The sequence below is a fragment of the Sparus aurata genome, chromosome 6, assembly GCF_900880675.1.
Source record: "Sparus aurata chromosome 6, fSpaAur1.1, whole genome shotgun sequence".
Taxonomy (NCBI): domain Eukaryota; kingdom Metazoa; phylum Chordata; class Actinopteri; order Spariformes; family Sparidae; genus Sparus; species Sparus aurata.
The window spans coordinates 17778107-17792015 of record NC_044192.1 but is presented as its reverse complement, the minus strand read 5'-3'; the positions used below and the strand labels follow the sequence as shown (position 1 = coordinate 17792015).

At 40.1% G+C, this 13909-nt stretch overlaps 1 protein-coding gene across 3 annotated transcripts in view; it reads left to right on the top strand.

The window, feature by feature from the left end:
• Positions 1 to 9252: 9252 nt before the first annotated feature.
• Positions 9253 to 13909, top strand: part of h6pd (hexose-6-phosphate dehydrogenase (glucose 1-dehydrogenase)) — an 11383-nt gene continuing 6726 nt past the window's right edge. The window contains exon 1 of one of the 3 annotated variants that reach the window (XM_030420781.1): positions 9253 to 9326. The gene's annotated coding sequence lies outside the window, so the exon portion shown is untranslated. Of the gene's footprint in view, positions 9327 to 12314; positions 13830 to 13909 lie in introns of those variants that run through there. The other 2 variants (XM_030420779.1, XM_030420780.1) reach the window with 2 other exon arrangements.

Sequence of the window (13909 nt, the reverse complement as noted above, 5' to 3'; positions counted from 1 at the left end):
TCCCATTTTAAATTATACACAATGCTTTAACATGTACACTCACCGGCCACTTTATTAGGTACACCTATCCAACTGCTCGTTAACTTAAATTTCTAATCAGCCAATCACATGGCAGCAACTCAATGCATTTAGGCATGTAGACATGGTCAAGACGATCTCCTGCAGTTCAAAACGAGCATCAGAATGGGGAAGAAAGGTGATTTAAGTGACTTTGAATGTGGCATGGTTGTTGGTGCCAGACGGGCTGGTCTGAGTATTTCAGAAACTGCTGATCTACTGGGATTTTCACGCACGACCATCTCTAGGGTTTACAGAGAATGGTCCGAAAAAGAGAAAATATCCAGTGAGCGGCAGTTCTGTGGGCGCAAATTCCTTGTTGATGCCAGAGGTCAGAGGAGAATGGCCAGACTGGTTCGAGCTGATAGAAAGGCAACAGTAACTCAAATAACCACTCGTTACAACCGAGGTATGCAGAAGAGCATCTCTGAACGCACAACACGTCGAACCTTGAGGCGGATGGGCTACAGCAGCAGCCACACCGGGTGCCACTCCTGTCAGCTAAGAACAGGAAACTGAGGCTACAATTCGCACAGGCTCACCAAAATTGGACAATAGAAGATTGGAAAAACGTTGCCTGGTCTGATGAGTCTCGATTTTTGCTGCAACATTCGGATGGTAGGGTCAGAATTTGGCGTCAACAACATGAAAGCATGGATCCATCCTGCCTTGTATCAACGGTTCAGGCTGGTGGTGGTGGTGTAATGGTGTGGGGGATATTTTCTTGGCACACTTTGGGCCCATTAGTACCAATTGAGCATCGTGTCAACGCCACAGCCTACCTGAGTATTGTTGCTGACCATGTCCATCCCTTTACGACCACAGTGTACCCATCTTCTGATGGCTACTTCCAGCAGGATAACGCGCCATGTCATAAAGCGCAAATCATCTCAGACTTGTTTCTTGAACATGACAATGAGTTCACTGTACTCAAATGGCCTCCACAGTCACCAGATCTCAATCCAATAGAGCACCTTTGGGATGTGGTGGAACGGGAGATTCGCATCATGGATGTGCAGCCGACAAATCTGCAGCAACTGCGTGATGCTATCATGTCAATATGGACCAAACTCTCTGAGGAATGTTTCCAGTACCTTGTTGAATCTATGCCACGAAGGATTAAAGCAGTTCTGAAGACAAAAGGGGGTCCAACCCGGTACTAGCAAGGTGTACCTAATAAAGTGGCCAGTGAGTGTATGTATCATCAGTCATCATTGTCAACTACCAACAAATCCATCTTGAGGCTACAATTCTAAAGAAATACAGTAAAGTAAAATAAAATGCAACTAATAATATTTGTACTTTAGTGAACATATATGATCACTACCCACCACTAATAATGGATATGGAGCACTGAGCTACCATAGCACGGATGTTAACAATCATTCTAACCCTCTTCAGGCACACTTGCACTTGATGGTTAAATATACATTCAGAAATCCTTCACGGATGTTTTATCTGTGCTGGAAACGCTTTTTACTGGTCGCAAATGTTTCAGACAATGAATGTCAGTAATACAGTTCAAATATGTTTGGACTGAAAGAGTGTTTAAGTTGGACGATCTTTTTTGACCGCCCTCCAAGTAATTGCCTGAATCTTCCACATCTCGTCCAGGACTTGTCTTTCCCACGACTGGTAAAGGAGGGGTCAAGTAGGAGGGGGTGGCCTGGTATGAATATATGACTACTAATGAGACGCTCCTCATAAAGAACCTTACAATTTGGGTATGAATATGGGACCACAAAGAAGATCTGACAATAGCATCACCTAGCAACTCTTATCTGGAGGAATTTCAGAGTCAAGTCTTCTCTGTTGAAGCGCCGTGTACTTGGAAAAGAAGAGCCCCCTCGAATCTGAGAGCCAAAGACAGACAAAGACCCCCTAAAAAAATCAAGTGAAGAGGCGGACATTGTCTTGTCCAACGTTAGCATACACGGACATTAATCATACAACAGGCAGAATGAAAGATGTTGGTGAAATAATAGATTAACAAGTTAAGTGTGGGTTGAATTATGGCTTCCTGACCTCCAAATGACAACCAGTTCTATTGCTTACAAACACAAATTGTTGTTTAACATGATAAGTATCGTTCCAGTAGGACATTTACACCCTGAGAGGTACAGAGAAATTTTAATCAGAAGAGAAAGGTCTTCAATGACGATGAATTACATTTTTTCATGACTGTATAAACTGAAAAAACAAACTGACCTTAAAGGAGAACACCCTTTCTTACTGTTTTACTTTGTTTATATGTGGAGGACCCCACCACCTTTCTAGCTTCAAACAGTATTCTGGGGACCATATATTCCCCTGAGAACAACTTGTTATTTCAGTTATGGAACAAATAAATATTTCTGAGTTTATTACCTCATTGATGTTGTAAATAGTACAATTCTGACTTTGAATTTTTCTTCAAATTACGCAGGGCCCCTTTAAGAAGAGAAGAAGAAAACAGGTTCCTTACTATCAAATCAATGCAATTTAAAATAAATTCTGAACAAGATTTCATCTCTGTTGTTGCAATATAAACTGATTAATTTTGGGCTATCTGTGTCTTTAAATGGTGACACAACTATCAAGCGTGGAAAAAAAAGTTGTTTTTCATCTACTATTTGTCTTCCATCAATATTTGCCTTTCATTGTTCAAATATCCATAGTTTCCATTTTATTTAACAAGTTTTATGTCTCTCCTGCGGGGAAAAAGTTGAGATCTACTTTTCAATTCCCACAAAGAAGTGACACCACACTGTAAGATCCAGATATCCCTCACTTTCAAATGAGCCGACACACTCTGTTTTGAGCGTGAACTGCCGTTTGAGGGGAAACTTGCATCTTAAGTACTCGAGCAGCTCTTTCGCTCCTCTCTTTAAGGGTTTTCATACACGCCGAGGTACGCTAAGGTGTTATTTTCGAGTGCGTTAATGCCAAGACTCTGAGAAGTGGTTTCTGTTGTCAACCAGTTCTCGAACGTGTCAAAGGTTAACACCCTCTCTAACACACAAGTATGCAAATGCTTTCATTACAATACAGGCTTCTTTTTATTCATCTAACAGAGGATGCATGCTGCCTGAGAGCAGACCGTGGCCTCACAGCACTGAGCCCTCCGGGTGCCCAAACGCCAACCCCCCTCGCTGGGCTTCTGAGGGTGATGACAACACAAAAGTACTTCACACTGGGGGCTGGGTCTGCATTTGATGGGTCAGTGAACAGCAGCCGAGGCAGCAATGCCATGTCATTCAGACCCTGCTCCCCTCACACCCCCTCTTTCCTTACACTTCTCGTGGTATCAGCAAACAGAGTTGTGGAACACTATTGAAAGCACCGGGGAGGTTTTGTGGACTGCCAACATGAAATGCGCCTACTGTTTTCCACCATTCCACCATCTCAGTGAGGGCCCCCAAAACCCTCGTTAAGAAGTGATGTATTCTCGCCTCTGTTTGTTTGTTTCGATGACTGTAGTTTAACTATCAGTGTCTGAAGAAGTACTCGGGTTATTTGCTTAAGGAAAATAGTCAGAAAACAAGAAGCACAACCAACACGTCGTCACAGGTTCAAAGTCAGTAACATTTACTTCAAGAATTAAAAGTAAATGTAGTCATTATACAGAAAAGATTTGTCAGTGTTATATTTTCATAATAATTTATCATTATTAGCTCCACTAAAGAGGTTATGTTTTCATCTGTGTCAATTTGGTTGGTTGGTTTGTCAGCAAGATTTCACCAAAACTACTGAACGGGTTTCAGCAAAACTTGGACAGAGGATAAGTCTCAGCTTAGAATAGACTCCATTAACCTTTGGTGCCGACCCAGGAAAAGGGATAGATCCAGGAATAGTTTTCTCATTTTCTTTAACGTTGCAAGATTGGGCATTTTGCAACATGTTCGTTAACTTCTCAGGGATTTACGCATGGATCTTGATGAAAATCAGGTGAATTGGAGGTGGCTGGAATCTATGATCAAAATACATATTTGTGTGGTACTTGGCGGAGGTATGCACTCTACTGGGTGCCAGTCTAGTTACTGAGGCATTAACATAAGTTGTAGAGCTGGTCCAAAACTGGAGTTTTGGGGCCAGTGCTGCTACATCAGAGTATGAATATTACAACATTGATATATAATGGCCAATATTCTGCTGTTTTTTTTCTGCGTTACGTTCTGTACAAGAGTTGTCATGTCAGACAACATATACACCAATCTCAATATATCTGTGACAAGCCAATATTGGACGATAAAATAACCCACCGATACATCGATCAGGCTCTACTCAGCAGCGCTTTAATGCTGCAGTTGGTTGGATAGGCACCAGTTCTGACTAATTCATCTATGCTTGGGAAGTTTCTTCTATGAAAATGCACCATATTAAAAAAAAAAGTTTTGTATAAAAATGTTAACTAGTAACTGTAGTTGAAGAATAAGAAGTGCAATATTTACCTCTACAATGAAGCGAATAATGAAATCATCAGCATTACAATTGGTTCCCTAAGAAAATGCTTTCACTATACAATTTGGTCCACCACTGAGCACAAAGTCACCCTGGAAAAAAAAGGTTCATCCATTTCTATTACAGAGTTACTGATTGAATAAACACGTCCTGTCCTGTGTTGTTGTTACTTGCGACTCTTAGGAAAACAGAAACAATCCAGTTGTCTTTGCAACAGTGGTGGTACGTATCACCACTGCTAACAGTCAATATGTATATTAGTATTTATTACTGGTGCTGGTTAATTCTTTATCTACATCATTTTAATCACATTGCTTTTATAGCATCAAACAAGAAAAATAGAATTAGCTGTTTCATCCAATATTTTGATTTTTAATTACAGTTTTTAAAAGTCTTCTTGGAATGGCAGAAGAACTATTCATTGACAACTATGTATTTCTAACAGTGTCAACTTCCTATGAGATAAGTAAAACAGTCGACTTGGCTTTGGTCCTGAGTCAGAAGCCTGGATCAAGACCACGGGAGACCTTGGGTTTTTGAGATAATCCTAAGGTTTTTTATGAGCCTATGTGGTAGGAATTTTCCACCCACACACAAGTGTGTAATCCTCTAACTTATCTGATGATATAAAAATCACACAAGGCAAGAGCTGTACTTCACAGAGTAAAGAAAACAATAAGACATGACAACAAAAACAGGAGATATCTCAGCTCAACAACTGCAGCATTGTTCAATTCAGTACTGTAGTTGTCCTTGATGAATGTGATACCACGTACGAATAAGTCTTACACGTATGAACCACAACAGAAAGTGGGATTCAAGTTGTGTCCTTCACCGAAAAGCTGAATGGAAACCACAAGGCCACATGTTGTAAAATATCTACCAACAGAAGTGTGTTGTAATAAGAAAAAAACATACACAATCTCAATCCACCATCCTTTTTTGTTCCTCACTAACGGAATGAAACTTGTAGAAGCTTCTTCATTCTGTGTCCTATTGTCTGGACTGAAAGGCATGTGTGTGCATTGTTTTTTCCTCCCTGCCAACCCGTTTCAAAAGCTCCACATGCCACCTCTGAAAACACTACCTCTCTTAACTGGAATTCAGGGCGGGTGTCTGTTGTCTATGTGGGCTGTGCGGTGTGCGGCATAGCGTTGAGAAACAAAAGGGGAGAACACGCTTCGACAAGTCTTCGTCTTATGAAGAGAAGAAATGGGAGAATGTGGTTTAAAAACACAGAGCGTTACTCATACACTACATGGGAAAAGTCTATTTGTGTCTTCAGTCATCGCTGCCAGGATTGGGACTGACTTCATGCATCAAAGACTGCAGGTACAGACAGATATTTAGCAGGTATCTCAAGAAAGATCGTCTCATCTTTGAAATACAAAACCACCACTAAGTACCTTTGAAGTCACACATCATATAACTAACCACAAACCATAAAATAACTCCAAGGAACCAAAATTTGCCCTTCAATTGCTCATTATCATGCTCTTATTAGTGCCTAACAGGTTGTGTATTCAGATTCATCCCAGACTGGGGTCACTATAATCCTCCTTGTCTGGCAAGGGAAGGGACGAGCGCTGAAAGTGAAATCCCCTCCAGTAAAGACCCGTGTCAAATGTAATGGCTGCTGGCAAAGGGGCCTAATAAAGATGACAGCACACATTCATATGCATTCATTTGTGTGCTCAGCTTGACGAAGTCTGCCTCGCAGGCTTAACAAAGGGGAGGAAGGAAGCCAGGGGCTGTGGAGAATGCCTGGGGGGTGCGGCGACAATACACACACACACACACACACACACACACAGACACACACACACACACACTTAAACACACACAGCGGCCCTCCAGCTTGCGTCCTGAGTCTGAAGTTATAGCAGTGACAGCTGGGCTAGCACGCTCTGCATGAGCTCTTTCTCTCTTTAGCGGCCCAGCCCTCCCCTCCCCTCCATACACACACACACACATTAACACATACATACACACGCACACACGCACACACACACACACACACACACACACACACACAGAGTCTGTGACACGCAGGATGCTCCATCCTGTTTACTGTTTACACTTCACAGTGGCCAGCCAACTTGGGAGGGCTATACAGTTTGATCACAGGCATTACAGCTGTTTGTAAGGTAGTAGTGCGGATGGTGTGTGAGTGTGTGCGTGTGTGTGTGTGTGTGTTTGTGTGTTTGTGTGTGTGTGTGTGTGGCCATGTTAGAGTTTGAGATGACACTATGACATATTATTGTGATGCAAACTTTCTTTTTAACCCTGGTGACAGCAGTTGACCAAACAATCTCACAACCAGGTCCTGTAAGTAACTTCAGTCGTACCAAATAATCTCCTTCACCAGATGGAGGCTGCTCAGTTGTCCTGTTCAAATTAAATATTTTTCATAAGGACTTTAAATGCACAGTATGTCATTTATGCTGCTCGCAATCTTAATTAAAAACAAAACCAGCGATATAAGTAACCTGGGATCATGGGAGTCACCATCAATGATAAAATCTACAAGGTAATATTTGCCATTTTAATTCAGGCTAAGTCACGTACAGTTAGTGTTTAGTCTCGTTCACTGACTTCCTTTCTGACTCTTTCCTAGATGTTCAAGCAACAAGTGACCAAATGAAAGATTTCTGTGGATTCAAACACTGTCATTCTCCTTTTCAGGTCTTGTCATTTTTATGTAATTTAAAGGATAAGTTCAACCTTTCAGTCATTGTCTTCTCATTAGAAGCCCAGAGATCCCAAATTGATGTGAACAATTTTTATTTACGCCCTTCTTACAGCCAAAATCTTCACTGTATCTGTTAAAGGGATTGGGTTACATCAGACATGCAGTGTGGGGACATTTTATGTTTCCTTACAGTTGTTTCTTTTACGTTTACGTTCTGCTTCTGTGAAAATTGCAAATGGAGTCTTGACTTTGGAAACAGCAGTTGATGAAATGATCACAAGCTCCTAAACTACAGCCACTAGTGGACCCGGTGGTGACACTGTATTTAAACAAGATCTGCTGCAAAATACCCTCATTTCTATTAGACATGTGAACATCCAAACAATAATAATAAAAAACCTATTTACTAATAACTGTAGTCATGCATTTCTAATTTATTGTTCAATCTCAGCTGCTAACTTTCGTTATGTGTATCAGATGGGCATGTGAAGCTGCTGAGTCAAGGTCTCTGCTGTAACGACCACAACTGTTCACAAGAGGAAAAAGGAGGACCAGATGGAACGACTGCTAGTGTGGTCCACAACAATCAGATCATTATTTGGCTAAAAGGGGCACCTGCTTTGTTTGAGGTAGGCCTGGATTCAGAGGGCGATGACACTAGACAGCTGAACAATGCAGCGTTAAACAGGTATTTGTCTACTTTAAGTCAGCAGTTTGTGTTTTTCAGATTTTTAGTCTTTTCTAAAAATTGTGGACAGTCAGAGGGCCATATGGCAGCTTGCTAACACTGTGGAGCCCAGAGTTTGGTTTTCAGTTAGAGATGGATCGTTAAAAGCTGATGACATTCGATTGATGACAGTATAATGAGCTTCCAACTGTGTTAAGTATATGACTCCAGTGGAGAGCAGCTATAGCAAACAGAGACCAACAGAGGTCACTCTTGTTTGGACAATACAGCAGTCTACAGCTGCCCCCAAGTGACAGGCGGCAGCCAAGGAATCAAGCTACAGCTGATACAGGACTGGTGTAGAAGGTGGTGAATTATTCATCAACATGATAGAAGTCAGTTAGATGAGCTAGCGGTGATCTGTTTTATTAAAAATATTATTTGTAGGTAATGAAAACCATTTAAGCAATGATTCATGATCTAACACACTAACCCTTATAATCTAACAATAAAGTCCAAAGTAGTTTCTTCATGAGCAAGTCAAGTCACTTTTTTCCTTCTGTGGAAACTTAAGTCTTACCTGCAGCATCTGGTCTTTATTAAAAAAAAGATTACATATTACCAGTGTCTGTCAAAAATGACATTACTGACCAATCAAAAAGTATAACAATGGATTAATGAAATTAATACAACCAATCAGAAAACCCAATAAAAGCCTTCTTTATTTCTTCTTAATCAAAAAATATTCCCTCCCCATTACTTTTGAAGACTTAAATACTGACAGCGAGACTAAACAGAAACAAAAAAGCCATTTGAGTCGTCACATCTCAAGTCAGGTAACAAGTCCTTAACAATTTACAAGTCATCAAAACTCACCCCGAGCCCGAGTCACAATGACACCAGATCTCTATGATTTAAAATGTTAAAATTACATTTGTCTTGTATCGTTAAAAACGTTTTTTCTTTGATTCATGTGTTTTTCTGAATATGAAAGTATGTTAACTTCTTCTTCTATGGCCCCAAATAAAAGTATGAACCTGGAAATTAGCATAATATGAGCTCTTTCAATATCACACCTCATGTAGTAATTTCTTATACTATATTTATATTTACTTAAAGACCTGCAATTACGTACCTGTTTTAGACCTGAAGAACTATTTAATAACTATGCACTTCAGTCCAGTCAAGTCTACTGCTTCCCTGAGGGTCTTTCATCAGAGTTTTCTGCAGCTAAAATACTCTGAAAACCCTTTTTTTCCAGACCCCGTCACGCCGGTTGACATGTTGGACATAATACTATTCTCGTTTTTAAATCTGACCCTATAAGAGTAACGTGTGGTGGGGATAAATCCTATGAAAACACACATTCCTGACCCTCCATCAGCAGCGGCACCGTGTCACGTGACAGGTACAGGAAGCGTCCTCTTGATGGTGGAGCAGCGAGTTGTTCGTGCCACCAGCACGGGGCAGGTTCGTATCCAGCTCACTCCACACAGTCTGTCAGCTGCCATTAAAAGCGTGTGTTTGTATTTCGGTCATGTGAACTTTTCTGTCGACGGTTCAAGGTTTTAAATGAAGGATTGTGGAGCATCGTGTGCTCGTAACGTCAGCGGAAGTGAAGTTTGACAGCTAGCAGGTGGAATCGTGGGATTAACTCCACCGTCCAACTGTTGTCGTGTTTAACCTCACAAGGAAATGACAACGGGGAAATGACTAGTAAACTACAACGAATGGGCTTCGTTTCAGTAGCTCAGTGTAGGGAACTGACAGTTTGTGAAGTTCATTGACTCCTGTGTTGGAGATAAACTCGTTAACTTACCTGAAACATAACGTCCGTCAACGTACGTTCACTTTAAACCAGGAACAGTTTAAAACTAAGTTAAGTTTCTGGTGGTTTCTCTTATTTTGTCGTTCTTCAGCTAAATGTCGTGTCTCTTAAACATTTGAAAAGCTTGTAACCGATGAATAATCCCCCACGTTTATTTATGTGATGTTTTTGTTCCTGAACGTGACAGGAAAACACACATTTTGCCGGGGTAACAGAAATAAGCGCAACACGTGTAGAACAGGATGTGTACAGAGGGTCTTTTTAAAGTGTGTGTGGTGTTGTGTTAAGAGCTGAACTGGATCAGTTGTGAACACACACACACGTGTCTGGGGATGAGACACTAACAAGCCCTCAACTGCACTAGGTTGTGTTGTCATTTTTACAATTTAGATATTTTTATTGACAACTACATTAGAGTCACAAGGAGTGTGAAGAAGGCAGCAAAGCTTTCTGGCACATAAGAATAGTCAGTATAAAGTGGAGCCTGTGAGATTTTGGAAAATAAATCACCAAAATATACTCTGTGGCAAACACAAGTTTATGATACTCACATGTTTTGTTCAGAAAGACAATCTTCACAGACGAATATCACTTTTGTGATGGGTGAAGCGTAAATTAAAAGCTAATGTCAGGCTATAAATGGACTACAGTGTGGTCGCATCGCTTAAATGTCACCACCACTAAAAGTCTTACTAGACAATTACTGTAAACGTTTGCTGTAAATGGATCAATCTACATTCTGTGAAGTGACAGTTCGAATAATTTGCAACTGAAGTCTATCTGTAAAGGTGGACTAGTGAGTAAATGGTCTCTGTGTTTGGTGTGATGATGTTTTAATTTTAACTTCTGTAGTCTTATTATTAGCAACCAGCATCTTTATAACATGCAAGCGATTTATAATTCAATTGTGGGACAATTAATGATGTATTTTATGTGGTAGGACAAAACTTGTTAGCTTAATAACTTAGGCACGTGGTTACCACAGACCTTATTATAGGCATTTAACTGAAAATCGATTAAAAAAGCTCAGACTTTGAGATGAGGGAACCGGATGTGCATAAATGCTGGCTGATTTCTAAATTTAAGGGACTACACACTACACCACTCTAAGAAGCAAAGCACATCATATGTGTAATTCATGGCACAATTCAGACAGGATCAAAAAATATTTGTCTCTCTCTGTTCATGTATAGTTTTTCCACTATATGATCTGCTGCTTTATCCTGTTCCTAGCATCATCATCATGAACACGACAAAATGGAAAAACAGAAAGGCAAACTTGTCTCCTGGCAATGTGCAAGTCAAAACCCTATTTTTAACAGGTGTACTCATGTTATCAATTTGACTGTTGGCTTTATTTGCATGTCTTCACTCACTCATGATTTTTACTTTCAATACTGAACAAAGTCGTTACTTTATCCCAGCCTGATTTACATGGAAGCATAGATTTGGTCAAGGGGCTAGTTATAGTTCAAACGACTGCCGAGTTGAAAAGTGATGGCTGTTTAAGTTGGATGCCTTTTTTGTTATGAACAAGGACACAAACTAGCACTGCGCATTTCTTTACTTGGGTGTGATGAAGTTGACTTCAGCTGGATGACTCTTGTACGCTCAAACTTAAATTTGAGAAAGCAAGCGGCAACACATTTTTTTAAAAATCCCACAGATTGTTGCGATTATTGTCCGGAAAGGGAAGCAATAAATGGTGAAGTTTAAATATCTATTGGTCGCATTTTTACTGACCATTGTACAGCCATCATAACCCGCACAGTGCTTGTGTGTTGTAAGGATCACAAGTTTACTGATCACAAGTTTACTGCTATAAGTGTGGTAAACATCTTTTATGAAAAGATGTATTTTGGACTTAAGGGTAATGACTTGGTTATAAGTCACAAAGCAGTTGAATGGGTTCAGCGTTCAGATGATAGTTTGAACATCCCTGCAGTTATGTCAGAGGACTCTTTTTCAGACCACTAAGCTGTGACAAATGTGGCCACAAAGACGCAGACAGAATGCAGCCAACCATCTCTACAGCACTTCTTTTTAGACATGAACAATGTCCTCATTGTTCATGTGGGCAAGACAATTAATGTGATATTACTTGGCACATGGAATCTCAACGTTTGGTGTTGAGAAATTGTGTGAGGAAACTTGCGTATATAATTTCAGTGTGTGAAGGTCAGTTCAGAGTCACTTCTGATGGCCTGTGTGTGATGAGATGTTGCCCTATTTTGGCTTTCTGTACTCACTCTTTACTGCCAATTTGAAAGACAAGTGAGGCGATTTGGAGCATGACTATTGGTTTGAAGGAAGATTTTCTATGCTGCTAGAATATGAAAGCAGCTTTGACTGAAATCGTGGAATAAACTTGGGACGAGCGGCAGAGGAATTGAGTCAAAACCTCTGAATGAAGATAGTGTCTTTGAAGATAACGTCCCATTTTATTGATTCCTATGGTGAGATTAAAAAAGTAATAGCCTAAAAGTCAATGAGGATAATAACAGAACCGTACAAGTGGTAGAAGTGAAAAATAAAAAAATCACACAAATACAATAGGTGGGAAACGTATGTATAGTGTTGTTCCGGAGCTGTCCTGTTGTTAAACTTAGACATCTTTAGATAAAAACCTGACAAGAATAAAAACTTTGACCAGAGTAATCCTTAAAGCTGTTAAGAACAGGACTGGGTTGTTTGTTGAAGCAGCCATGAAGTGGCCTTTGCTGTTTGCACTGCTGCTGTGTCAACATGATTGTGGAACGCAGGGATTCCATCTGTTGCTGTCATAAAATGAGCATCATAGTGTGGGTGTTCTGTTCAACATTTACAATTTTCACTCTCTGTAGAGAGAGTGGAAACTAAAATGACCTCTGTCATTAATTAGGTTAACAACATCAAGGCCTTTGTTTTAACTATTGCTTCGTAATGCCTCACAAAGTTTGTTCTTCATATAACAAAATACCAGTGAGGGCGGTAATGATCCTGAACCCACATGAGATGCCGATGATTTGAAATGTCTATCGGTACCCATTTGCACTGGTTTTGTTCCATTGTGGATTGTTCACCTGTTCTCATGTCCTTGGCGATGCAAATCTATGCAGCACTATGGTTTAATATGGAAGCCCAAGGAAAACACCACACGAAAAGTTAAAAATATAGTCAAAATTGTGATTTAATGTGTCAAAATGCTTAGAAAAACTAAAACTGATGGAATTCTAAGTCATCATCAGGTCTAACTATCTCTGAATTGGATAAATATGATATAAACAGGGCAGGGTTTAAAATGTTATTGATATTTGTTTAGGCAAAACCCACAATATACTGTTTGTCAGTATATTTAAATCTCCTCAGAATGCTGTGACTGGGAAACAAACTGAAATATCACAATATTTTTTTTTACCAAAAACCTCAATACTTCTGTCCTTTTCTACCACTGGACAAATGCATTTATTTTTAAATTTTGAATCCTGCTACTGCCACAATATTGAAGGGATGACTAGTGGTGTTTTCAACATTGCCATTTAAAGAAATGTGGGAAGTCTGTTCATGGGTCTTGGGTTGTGCTTACGACTTGCATATGTGAAAATAGCTGAATACATTCTTTTGTGGCTCCAGAGGACGCTGCATGAAATCTGTTAAATTGCCTAAAGTGAAGCATCAGTCAGGGCTGCAGACTAGATGTGAGAAAAAGGAAAAAAAGTGATCACAACAGACCTGTAGTCTGACTCTGCCCCTTTCTCTGCCTGAGGTTAGCAGCTCAAGGCTACATCAGCTGCGATTAGTATAAAACTCAGGTTCTAGTTGCATCGTGGGTTATGTAGATGATGGGTTTTTACAAGGAAGGAGGAGACATGTAATGAGAAAAACAGTATCTCTGTTTCTGTGATATTGACTTTGTTCAACTCACCATCATGAGACTGATGATGTTAAATTAGTGTGTAATGTCAGAAGTGTGGAGTACTCTTTTCAGCCTAAAGCCTAGGGCTATTCCAGTTGAGAGCTAATCATTTTGTGCACATACTTTCATATGTTTTTTACATTTATTACTAGACAGGGTGTCAAGATAGTTTAGACTGCAAATCTGTGACTCTTTTGGGACCCCGATACCTACAGCAAACAGAATCCAAATGTTTAATGGGTAACGAAAGGTACGTTTTCCCAGTTTCCACTGACCATGAGTTGACTGCAGGCAAGACTTAACTCCTCCATTTGATTAATTTTTATAGCT